Source organism: Fulmarus glacialis, unplaced genomic scaffold (genome assembly GCF_000690835.1).
Source record: "Fulmarus glacialis isolate BGI_N327 unplaced genomic scaffold, ASM69083v1 scaffold14897, whole genome shotgun sequence".
NCBI classification, from domain to species: Eukaryota; Metazoa; Chordata; class Aves; order Procellariiformes; family Procellariidae; genus Fulmarus; species Fulmarus glacialis.
The window spans coordinates 13,962-25,032 of NW_009222715.1; positions in this window are offsets into that span (position 1 = coordinate 13,962).

The window sequence follows — 11,071 nt, forward strand, 5'->3', positions numbered from 1 at the left end:
TTTGTTCTTTACTGGGAAATACTGAAGGGGAGAGGAGAGACTAGATGTCACCGTTTCTCCAGCAATAAATGCTGTGCAGATTTTTCGTGTTAATTCGCATAGTGCTAAGTCAGTAATAGTAAGGAGAGTGATGGATTGAGCTTGCTCTCAGGCTTGCTCCTGTGCCCTTTGTTCAAAGCCTGAGACCCTTGATCCCTTACTCAGGCCATAGGAGAAACGGGCACGTGCCTCCTTACTGCTCAGGCCGGTTTATCGCTTATAAAACAAGGGGTGCAAGAGTCTCCCTTCTCTGTGTTAGACAAAGTCTAGCCAGATGGGCAGCGAGAGAAAGAAGCTAATATAGCTGTTTCTGCAGCCCAGGTCTGTGTCACAGGGGTTATTAATGTCATCATTGCCAATTTAAGATCTACAGATGAGGATTTGTTTGTGCTGGGGGGGCACTGAGATCCCAGGGTGATCATATGGGTGTTTGGGGGGCAGGGGGGAGCTTGCCCTCAGATTGTGTCTCCTCAGGAGCTTAGGGTTGGACTCGTCTCAATGAACTTGTATCTGTCTAAAATTAAGGTGTCTGGTTTAATATAGTCATTGAGATGCTGTCTGGGGAAAATGAATGATTGATACCAATCTAAGATAAGAGTTTGAGTAGGATAAGCATTTCCAGGGAGAGATTGTTATCTCTCTTTTGAATTTGAAGTGAGCCAAGACAATGAAGTTAGCCTTGACATGTAATTTTTAGGTAAAAAAACCCTTGGCTTTGATAATCCAAGACCTCTCAGCAGCACTTTCTTCTCATACTTTGAGAAACACAAAATCAATAGTTGAGATATCCTAAGCACTTGCTTACAGTTTTATTCTGGTCAAGTGACTGTCAACAAAGGAATCCCTGCTCTGTAGCAGCGACACCTCTTAAGTTTCAGTGTCCGTAATATGATTAAAGAATTCAATTATTTCTTACATCGTAGTCTAAAAAAGTGCATCCAGTTAAGTTGGCTGTGCCTCCCTCTTCAACCTCTCGGCTCCTCAGTCTGCAGTCGGAGGCCCTGCTCATAATTCATGGAGGTAGGGGGTTTATTTTTTTCAAAGCAGTATGCAGGGAATTTCCAGTGCTACTCCCACACACCGCTTTGAAAAATTACCCTTCTGCACTCTAGCCCTTCATATCCTGTGCACAAACACAGAGGCACATTGGGTCCTGCGCAGGGTCCCTGGGGAAGGAGCAGGCTGGATACATCCCCAGAGGAGGTAAATGGTAGATGTTTTGTTTCATTTTACACTGGGGCCTGTAGGAGGGCTGTAAGCAGCAGAACAGACCTCGTCAGCTGTGGTTAGCCAGGAAGGGATCTGTTTAGAAATGTTTTCAGCCAGGGGCAGGGGGTTGGGGTGGAATTTTTAGAGAGCAGAGGTCTTTGAAACATTGCACTGATGGGGGCTCCTTTGAAACATTTCCATGCCCACAGAAAGGGGATCCCCCTTTGAAACATTTACAGGCATTGGGGAGTCCACCTGGGACTATATCAAAAACTTTCAGTAGTTCTTGCTGCCTCTGTACTTGCTTACCTACTGTTGCGCTGACCTGGCAATGTTTAAAGCTTCTCCTCCTTATCTCCCCCCCTACCACTGCCTCTGATGTGCAGTCTCTATTAGATGCAGGGGAAGATGGGTGTACGCAGCCGTGGGCTCTGCGGGGGGCACTGAGCAGCCATGGCAGCAGCCAGAAGCATGGAACTCTGTCAGTGCAGCTTCTGCCCAGTGGCTGGGGGGGGCGGGGGACACCGCCGAGTCCCCACGGCACGCGAGCAGTGGCTGCCCTGGGGAACAGGCCCCGGCACTCCCTTGCCCTGCACTGCCAAGGGAGCCCCTGCTTGGAGCCTTGCGCAGGGAACATCAGGATTTGGCTCGGGGTTTTCCTATTGGGTTTTTACAACTGTGCTGTTGCCACAGCCAGGCTGGGTGCCCTAATTAATATTTTTCAGGGAGCAGAAAATTCTACAGACTTGTTGTTCTCCAAGCAGGTCAGGTTGCCCAGGATCAAGGGAAGGTGCATTCGGATCCGTGCTGGGGCTCTCAGCTGCTAGGGTAAGAGAAGTGGACATAGCAGTACTTCTCTCTGTCTCGGTTAGATGGGGGATGTTTTCTGTTTAATGTTCAAAAAAGATGAACAACTGTCCCCACCCTTCTTTCTCCCTTTCTCTAAGAAAGTCTCCTGGCAAACGTGCACGGGAAACCCATCTGGGGCGCAGTTAGTGCTGGAACAGGGAAAATAATGATTCCTGGTCGTGCTCTAACACTGGGATTGCTGCAGGACCTTCCTGCCTCCGGCTCCAGAGGAGTGTAAGTGTTTGTGGGCTAGCGGGAGGCTGTCCGACTCCTCGGAGCTCAGCAGAGCCCTTCCCCGGTGATGCTCCTGTCCTTACACATGCAATTGCCAGCACTCCCAGTCAAAATTCACGTATGAATGCTGGTGAGCAGCAAGGGAGGGAGTGGGGCGCAGGCTGGACATGTTGCGGTATATGCTATGTGAAGCATGAGGCCCTGTTTGTGCTTTGAGAGCCACTGGGGACAAAAGGGAGTGCTGGAGGGAAAAATTCCAAAAGTCAAATTAAAATTGTTCAGTGGACAATTCTTGGACAGTTCTTGGACTCCTGTCTGGATAAACACCTCCCTGTTTGATGTGATGGGGACGACCAAGTTAAACACCATGTTTGGAGGAATGGGGAGAGTTTTCTGAGTACTGCCCTAAGCTGTGGCATATCATACGTTGTATGTAGTGTAGGACTTCAGTATCTGAATTACCTTTCCTGCCCTTGGGGATCATGTTTCAAGTTCTGGAAACACTCTGCCAGAATTAAACACAAAAAGGAGGGATAACATCCATCCACAGTTATGTTTCTTTCAGATGCATACAAGTATTCTAAACAAAAAATGACCAAATATAGGTTATTTTGTTAACATTTAAAAAAACACATAATATTTAAAAAAAACAAAATAAGTTTGTTGCTTGTAAGAAGTCAAACTGCAATAATAACTACAGAAATAATTTTCTAAACAGCAGCAATTTAGAAAGCTGATTTTATGTTGGAAAGAATTAGCAGTTGATACCAAGCTCAATCACTGAGGTGAAACCACCACAGTGGTGAAGGGGTTGAGATAGTATTCAAGATCAAATTTAAACCAATATATTGCCAGTTATGTTTCCCTCTTCTGTTTAAAAATTGAAGCAAACAGTTTTATCTTTTGATTTAGGAACTCATAATTTTCATAAATTCAGATCTTAACAAAATTGCTAATTTATATATTATATAAATAAAAATTTGGATGCATTTTGGATGGGCTTGGACTTCTCCCTGTCACAGTAAATTCTAAGTGCACGTGTACGTGAAAAGGATGTCGGTAAGGATCATTTCTGCAGAACTGACTTTTATACACGTGGAAATACTAGCCCTGGGCATCTCTGAGGAGGATGTGAAGCATTTCTGATACTCAGGCCTGATCTTGTGAAGCGCTTTGTTCCTCGTTCCCATTGATTTGGGAGTTAAGGATGGCTACTGCTTCTTAGAACCTCTCTTATAATAAAACATCTTTTATTTTAGATGAAATAAATGTACTCAATATTGGAAGAAGAGCAGCTTTAATTCCTGTAAAATTCCCGTTTTCCTGTGTATTTTGTTTAACACAGTACTTGAATTCTAATTGATTTAAAGTTTAAGGGTGCTATTTGGTAAATACATTCCCTTCCATTAAGATACCATCATGACATTGTGTCCTGAGACAAAACTGTTTAATTCTTGAGGGAAACTCTTCAGACTTAAGCACTAGTGTTAGTTAAAGCATATACGTGGTAGCAATGATGATGACATTGTAAAGTACTATCTTGGTAATAGCTTTCAAGCATTAAGGCAAATAAAAATGTGCCAGATTGTTTTTCAAGCATTAGATGCAAATTATCAACAGGAACATATTTCTGGACTCAACAGCTGAATGTGTGAATTAATTATGGACACATTAGGAACTCAAAAATATTTTTTTAACTTCGATGTTTGTAAAGCATATTCCAACTAATTGCTCTTTTAATGCAGAAATGAAGGTACAACCTTCATGTATTTACCCAGTGCTTGCTTCAATAGCCAATTCTATGTGGACTTGCCTTAATTAACAATATGTACTAGACTTTAATTTTGCAGTGGCTGGCTATTATGAAAGACGAATTTTGGGAAAAAAAAGCTAAGTGTACTTATCTTAACAGATGAACAACATACATGATGTTTCCACATGCACATGAGAGCCTTAATTCCGCCGCGCGTGAGTGCCACGGGCTGGCCGGAGTCCTGCCGGCACCACTGCAGGAGATACTGCCTGAGTGGAGTTTGCTGCTGCCTTGGGCTCTTGGGCAGAGGGATTTGCTTATGCCAGTAGATCCTCACGTTATTTTGTCCCACTCTAAGGCCTGGGTTTCTATTTTTTGTGTTAATTATTTTTAGCATTAAGCACTTCTGCAAGTTAAGTGACATTGTAATGAGTATAGTGTATAAAAGGCTAGAAATGTTTTGTTTTAAAAACCACACTTTTTAACAGTGTAGCTACACTGAAAGCCAAATTGCCATTGCTAACCGACAGAAGAAGCTCCCTTTACTTTAGTATAAACAATATTGGCCCTTAATATAATCTATTACTTAATTGGTCTCTTCCTTTGAAACTGGTTTCATAACATTACATTTTTACTGTCCCTTCCTTTCTAAGGCTGGAAAATTCATTACCCAAAATCTTAATAATTTTATCCAGTCGTACTGTGCAGTTGTGGCCTCCTGCAATTGTTATCTATGCATATTTGTTCATACAAATTACTCCGGTTCATGAGAATGTATTTTGTTTTGCTTGTTTATCTACCAGGAAAGAAATAACATTTCCCTTAATGTATTCATTCACATATTCCTTTTGCATTTTTCATTTCATTTACAACTTGGTAATAGTAGTTCAGTTTTCACTGACATTTTTATAGCTGCTATGACAACATTCCTGTTTTGCATGATACATGCATAATCAGCTATGATCACAGTTTTACATTGCTTTCATTCTTTCTTAACTGTGTTAAGATTCCTTACAGCCTCCAAACTCAATTTTCATATGCAGTTGTGATTACACCTGTTTAAACATTTTCCTGGTAGTTTCATATTTATTCATAAAGGGAGCAGTTGATAAAACACCTTTTCTGCAATCAGTCTGAGTTTTAAGTGTGATGTTTCTTCAAAGTTATCATTAGCAAGCACCTCAATGTATTCCTAGCCTTTCAACATCAGTTAGGCAGTGTGGCAAAAAATGCTATTTTTCAGTAAACTTTGCCCTGTGTAGCAGTGATTTCTCTGAATGTGTAACTTGTTCTTCATTTTTATTAATGCTGTTAACCTTGAAAACTTGTACGTTTGTATTTAAGAGTCTGCAGAGATGCTTTCTGTCTGTTTCTCAGATATTTTATATGCGTGTGGCCATGTATCTCTAAGTTCACAAACAAATTTCTTAGCCCCTCTTCGCTAATCTTGAATCTGGAAAAGAAAGCAAGTCCTCACCATATGGGGTTTGCGTTCTCCCTGCAGATGGCAAAATGACTCTACTCCTTCCCAGTGGAGAGGTCAGCACCCCTCTGTGTCCTACTTTCGAGGAAAAAACACCAGAATATTTCTTTGGGGTGGAGGAGGGAGCAAACCCTTCATCATTTCTAGGTGTAATCTTCAGACTTAATATAAATAATGTTTTCAGGAAGTTGTTCTTCTCCTCATGTGAATTGTGGGACTAATGTCTGTATCAGTTCTGTGCTAAAATCTGGGCATCATTTCTTTATGGGAGCTTATTAACAGGTAATGGCTTTATCTGGAGAAAGTAGATGTTACTCCCATTTCTTCTTTATTTGCCAAATGAATTTATTGGTTTGGAGACATCAGGTACCAGTGCTACCTTTCTTGAGTGACAGAAAGCTTTGTGCCTTTTTGTGGAAGATAGCTGAAATATGAGAAGTGAATAAGGAACAAAGGAATGAATGTTTAGTGAAGCTGGAAAAACCCGTACTGGGTTAGTTAGCAATTAGCTTAAGCAGAGTTATAAAATATTCTTTTTACCTCTTTGGGGAAACCTAGACAAGGTTCCAGACTGTTTCCAGTCATAGGAAAATGGGAGAAGAAAGTATATAATATTAGTAAACTATAGTTAAATTCCTCTTCTAATAATAAAATTCTGGATTTCACTCTGAATATCTGGTTCAATATTCAGCACTTCTGAGCATTGGACCTAAAATGTTTATTTTTCTTCTTCTTTTTATTCTGGAACAACCCTCTGATTTTGAATCAGTAAGGTTACTGGTGTACATATGCTGAACCCTAACTCTAGTTATCAGAGAAAAATGGTTTGTCTATATGTTAAAGGTCCAGATTTGTTCCTCCTGTTACTTGGTTGACTTCAAAGAGAGACAGTTGGCCCGTTGCCTTTAATCATAGTTCAAACTAAACGGCATCCTTAACCTTGGGGAAGATTTAATCTGGTGTCCTAGAACAAGAGGTTCCCAACTGACTTGGCCCTTAAAAAAAAATAATTTCTGTTTTGTCATAGCTGGCAAGCAAGTCAAATCAAACACAGCCTTCCCTGTATGCTCTGCCTGTTTGGGGTACTGGCACCTTTTTTTTTTTCATTTGTGGAGGAAAACTTTTCTACCCTGAGGTTCCTTACAAGTGATCCCCATGAAGGAAGCCCATGTAAATTATTTAAATGCTTTTACCTTTTTTCAGTGTTTCAAGGCTCCCGGCACAGATAGAGCCTTTGCACGAATGGTCTCTGTTGCTTGCACCAGATGTGCTCGTATAGCAAGTTTTTGTCACAAACTCCTTTTCGTTCAATTTATTAGTAACTTTCGACAGCTTTGGGCCTTTGTACAAATCAGAAGGTCTTTAATTGAATATTTTGACTTGGCAGATTCATTGTGTGCCATTTTAAAAATTAAATTCCTTTAATTAAAAAATAAAAAACTTACCATTCTTGCGACATCCAATAACCACTGTGTGATTGCACACTAAGCTTGAGGAAGAAGACTTCAAGTTGTCCTTGTCAGACCTCCCTGCAGTAATATCCAACTTAAAAGAACTGGCAAATCATGATTTTATAAACAAAAAACCTTTTTTGTCCTGCCACAACTGAAAAATCCAAAGAAACCATGTGTATGAATACCATGGTCTTCAGAAGACAGAGCTCCATAGCAGGCCAAAACACCTCACTGGTCATGGTGTTTTCCATAGTCGTCTTTTTCACCAATATGCTCCCTCCTGCCTCTCCTCTGCTTTGTGTTTTGTGGTTTGTCCTGCTGGCACAAACCCAGGGACAGATGAGGCGAATGAGGTGCTGACCCCGTGGGGAGGAGTTGAGCCTTTTTACCTCCTGCTTCCTGTAGGAACAGGCCAAAACCAATTTGGTCTGGTGTGTCCTCCTTTTGCACTTCCTGAATTGGTGGAGTAGAAGACTACAAAAAATGGCATTGCGGGTAGGAAGTACACAGCACACTTCTGATGTGTATAATCGCTACTTCAGTCAATCATAGCCTACTTGACATTAATCCTGCCTTCAAATGCCTTAAAAAATGACCAAATGTTTTGAACATTGTGTGTGTAACTGTGAAGTGTTTAGATTTATGATGACTATATCTTACTCTGTATTCACAGGCAGGTTTTTTAGCATGGTTCAGGCTAGGCAGATCCATTGGTTTTAGGTTTTGCTCCAGGTAGAGTTTGGATGTTTTAAAGGATCAACATCAGCTAGCACCACTGGTATGTCCTCTGCTGTTACGTTTTGCACGCATCAGCTATCACGTATTTTTGGGGTATGGACAAATATTTGTTAAACCCCATGACTGTGAGTTATATCCAGGAATAAATATTGGCAACAAAAGTTAAATGATGAAACCTCATGCAATGAACAGTAACTGATTCAAGCTGTGCCGGATATAGATAGCTAAAGTTGAAGGGAAGAAAATATTCCAGTGACATTTTCTCATTTTTTAACTTTCTAGTTAAGAATTTCCCTTTTTTTCCCTTTTTCTTTAAAAAAAAAAAGAAAATAAAAAAAAAGGATAGAACAACTTTTGACCTTTTGATTCAGTATTTATTCTTAAAATCTAGGATTTGGGAGGGGAAAAAAGGAAAGCAAAACAACCCTCCCTACTCCTTTAAAATCTTTTAAAACTGTTAATAGCTGTGCCTCCACTTATAGAAGAATATAAATGGAGAGAATTTCCTTTGGAGGCTAATTCTAGTATGCCAGAAACTGAAATCAGCAATATCTGTGTTAAACCTGAATGATGAACTTTCCAGGGATGGGGAATTTAAATTATGAGATGTTAGTTGCTTGGTTAGTTTACTTTATATTGCATTTGAAAATCTAGAGGGAGAATGTTAGGTTTTTTAATCTAAGCCTTTTAAAGTTATATATCCTTTGACTTAGTTCAACAAAGAAAAATTAAAAAATACAATGAAAAAGCAATCTATAACTTTTCTTTTTTTTTTTTTTTGTGATTACAATAATTCAAAAATAATGGCCTGAAATTTAAGTCTGTAGTTTTAAATTTTCTTTTGTCTCTTAAAAAAAAAGGAAGCATATTGTACTACCCCATAGTTCTACAGAAATCCAATACTACCAAAATACTTAAGGTATCAGAAAAGTTAAATATGTTATTAGAGCATTATTAAAAGGAAAACGAGGTTCTTTTCATTTTTTCACTGAAACTTGTAAGGATTTCTTTTTGTAAGTGCATTAACAGTGTTAACATCCACTGTCAGGGCATCTGATGCTCAGGTACCCATCATTCTCTTTGATTGTGAGAGATTTCCATGCATAAGCATTCAACTTCGGGTGCCAAAGAGTCCATGTAGAGTTGATGTGGGGAAAACTCGCTATGTATTTTCTGAACAGCCTGTTTTGAAACAGAAATGTGCAGTTGCTTGTAAATACTTCACTGCCAAGCAGCTCAAGATGGTGAAGGTTAGCAGTTCTGGAGTTCAGCACAGACATTTCTTGTAAACTATTAACTACCGAGTGGTTTGTGTTTTGTGCACTAGCAGTCCCTGCAATCTAAACATTGGTCTGCAATTTTAAAGAAAATAGACATTTGTCATGCAGGCTAGGAGGCCAGATTTCAAGTAACACAAAGGTGTGGGTCTGTTACCTCTAGAACTATGACTTAATACTCTTTTATTATTAACACCTGAAAATATTGAGGTTTGTTTTTCCTTTCAGTGGAAATACTATTAGACCATAAATATACAAGGTGTAATTATATCTATCTTGCATCTTTATTCTTGTTTGAACATGACTTACTAGGAAAAGAACTCTATAGACCCAAAATACTTATACTAAATGGCCTAGTCAAAGAGTTTTCCCATTTTCCTACGGCTTAAACCAGGGACGTGGCTGCCATTTGCAGGCTAGCAATACAGTAAAAGCACATCATTGTACACAACATTTTATTTGGACAGCTGTATAAAAATGGCAACACACTGTGAAATCCATTAACAGCAAAACATGTTAAATTCAGCAAAATGCATCTCATGTGGAACACTGAATAAGAAATTATAGTCTGAGTTTTACTAGTTGGTTATCAGAGTCTGTCTTCAATGAAGAAAATTGAATTTTTTCCATGCATCTGCCTATAATAACAGTGAACACTGTACAGTGGGTTTTGAAACTAGTGCACACCTGTAAATTCTTGCCCCACAGACTTTTCTGTAAGATTTTCGCAAATCTAATCTTAATATCCGTGAGGAGCCTAAGGGGGCAGTTTTCACTCATGCAAGTAGCTCTTACTGGCATGTCAGGTCCCACTTGCACTCACTAGCATTACTCGATTCAGAAACATTTGTAGGAGTAAGTTTTAGGGGATGTGGGAGTAAGAGCTCAAACTGGGAGTAGATGGATCCTTCCCCCCTTGTCACCCTGCCCGTGTCAGTGAGGACTGCAGTCTTGAAAACCAAGAGTAGGTCCTTTGACTCGGGTGGGATTTCCATGGGTGGATTTTGCTGTGCATGTAGTAAGACTTTTCAGGGTTAATCAAATAGCATTTAAAAATTAAAAAAACCTCTTGCAAAGTATTTTGCATTTCCATTGTTCATACTGTTTAACTATGAGATGTTGCTCATCAAGATAGGATGCCATTAAGTATTCTGGTAGAGAAAGAAAAAATGAGTTTACTCTTGCCTGGTAGAAAATGGAACAGCCATGTTAACTTTAGCTCTAATCATGAGATTAAAAGTCTAATGGGGAATAATATAATTTTCAGTCTTCAAAGCCAGCATCAATGACCTTTGGAGAGTTTTAACTTCAGCAGCCTAATGATTTCTCTTCTAGAAGATGCAAAACCCAGTCTTTTCCTTGACAGGGAAATGAAAAGTGGATGTATAAAGGCGAGCACAAGTAACCATACGTTGGAGCAGGCTAAACGACTTTTAGTCATACTCAGTGCAACTCATGAGAGGTTGTTTCCAGGCTTTATTGTCCGAGCCACTGGCTGCTCTGAAGGGAGGAAATAAATCCAAGGAAGAGCCATGGGGCTGGGGGACAGCATGGGGGCAGCCCCACTCCTCCACCCAGCCGGCCCGTGGCAGCGGCAGCTCTTGGCAGCGGGGCTGAGTGCGCACGGCGCTCGCCCTGAGCAGGTTTGCTATCATTGGGGGCTTGTTTCCTGTGTAAGCGCGCTGGAATTTCTTGTTGCAGTTCCTGTTTGCCGCGTTTGCGAGCTCGGGCTGTTGCTCTTTTGCCAAGCTGGCAGCACGCGGGGGTGACTTCCTGTGCAGGGGATGTAAAAGCGATTCTCTGATTCTTCCTCTGCAGCCATTGGGAGATAAAAGCCAGGACATCAGGGACTGCAAAGAGGGAGCCAAATTATATTTATAATATTAAAGTGAGTGCATTTGTGGTTTTGCCATTCTCCAGGGTTTTTCATAAGTAGAAAAACATGAATTAGCATTTTCCATTTCCATATATTGACTGGAAAAATAGCCTGCTCTCAATTAAGACCTATAGCTTTTGGGATGTATGCAACAATTTT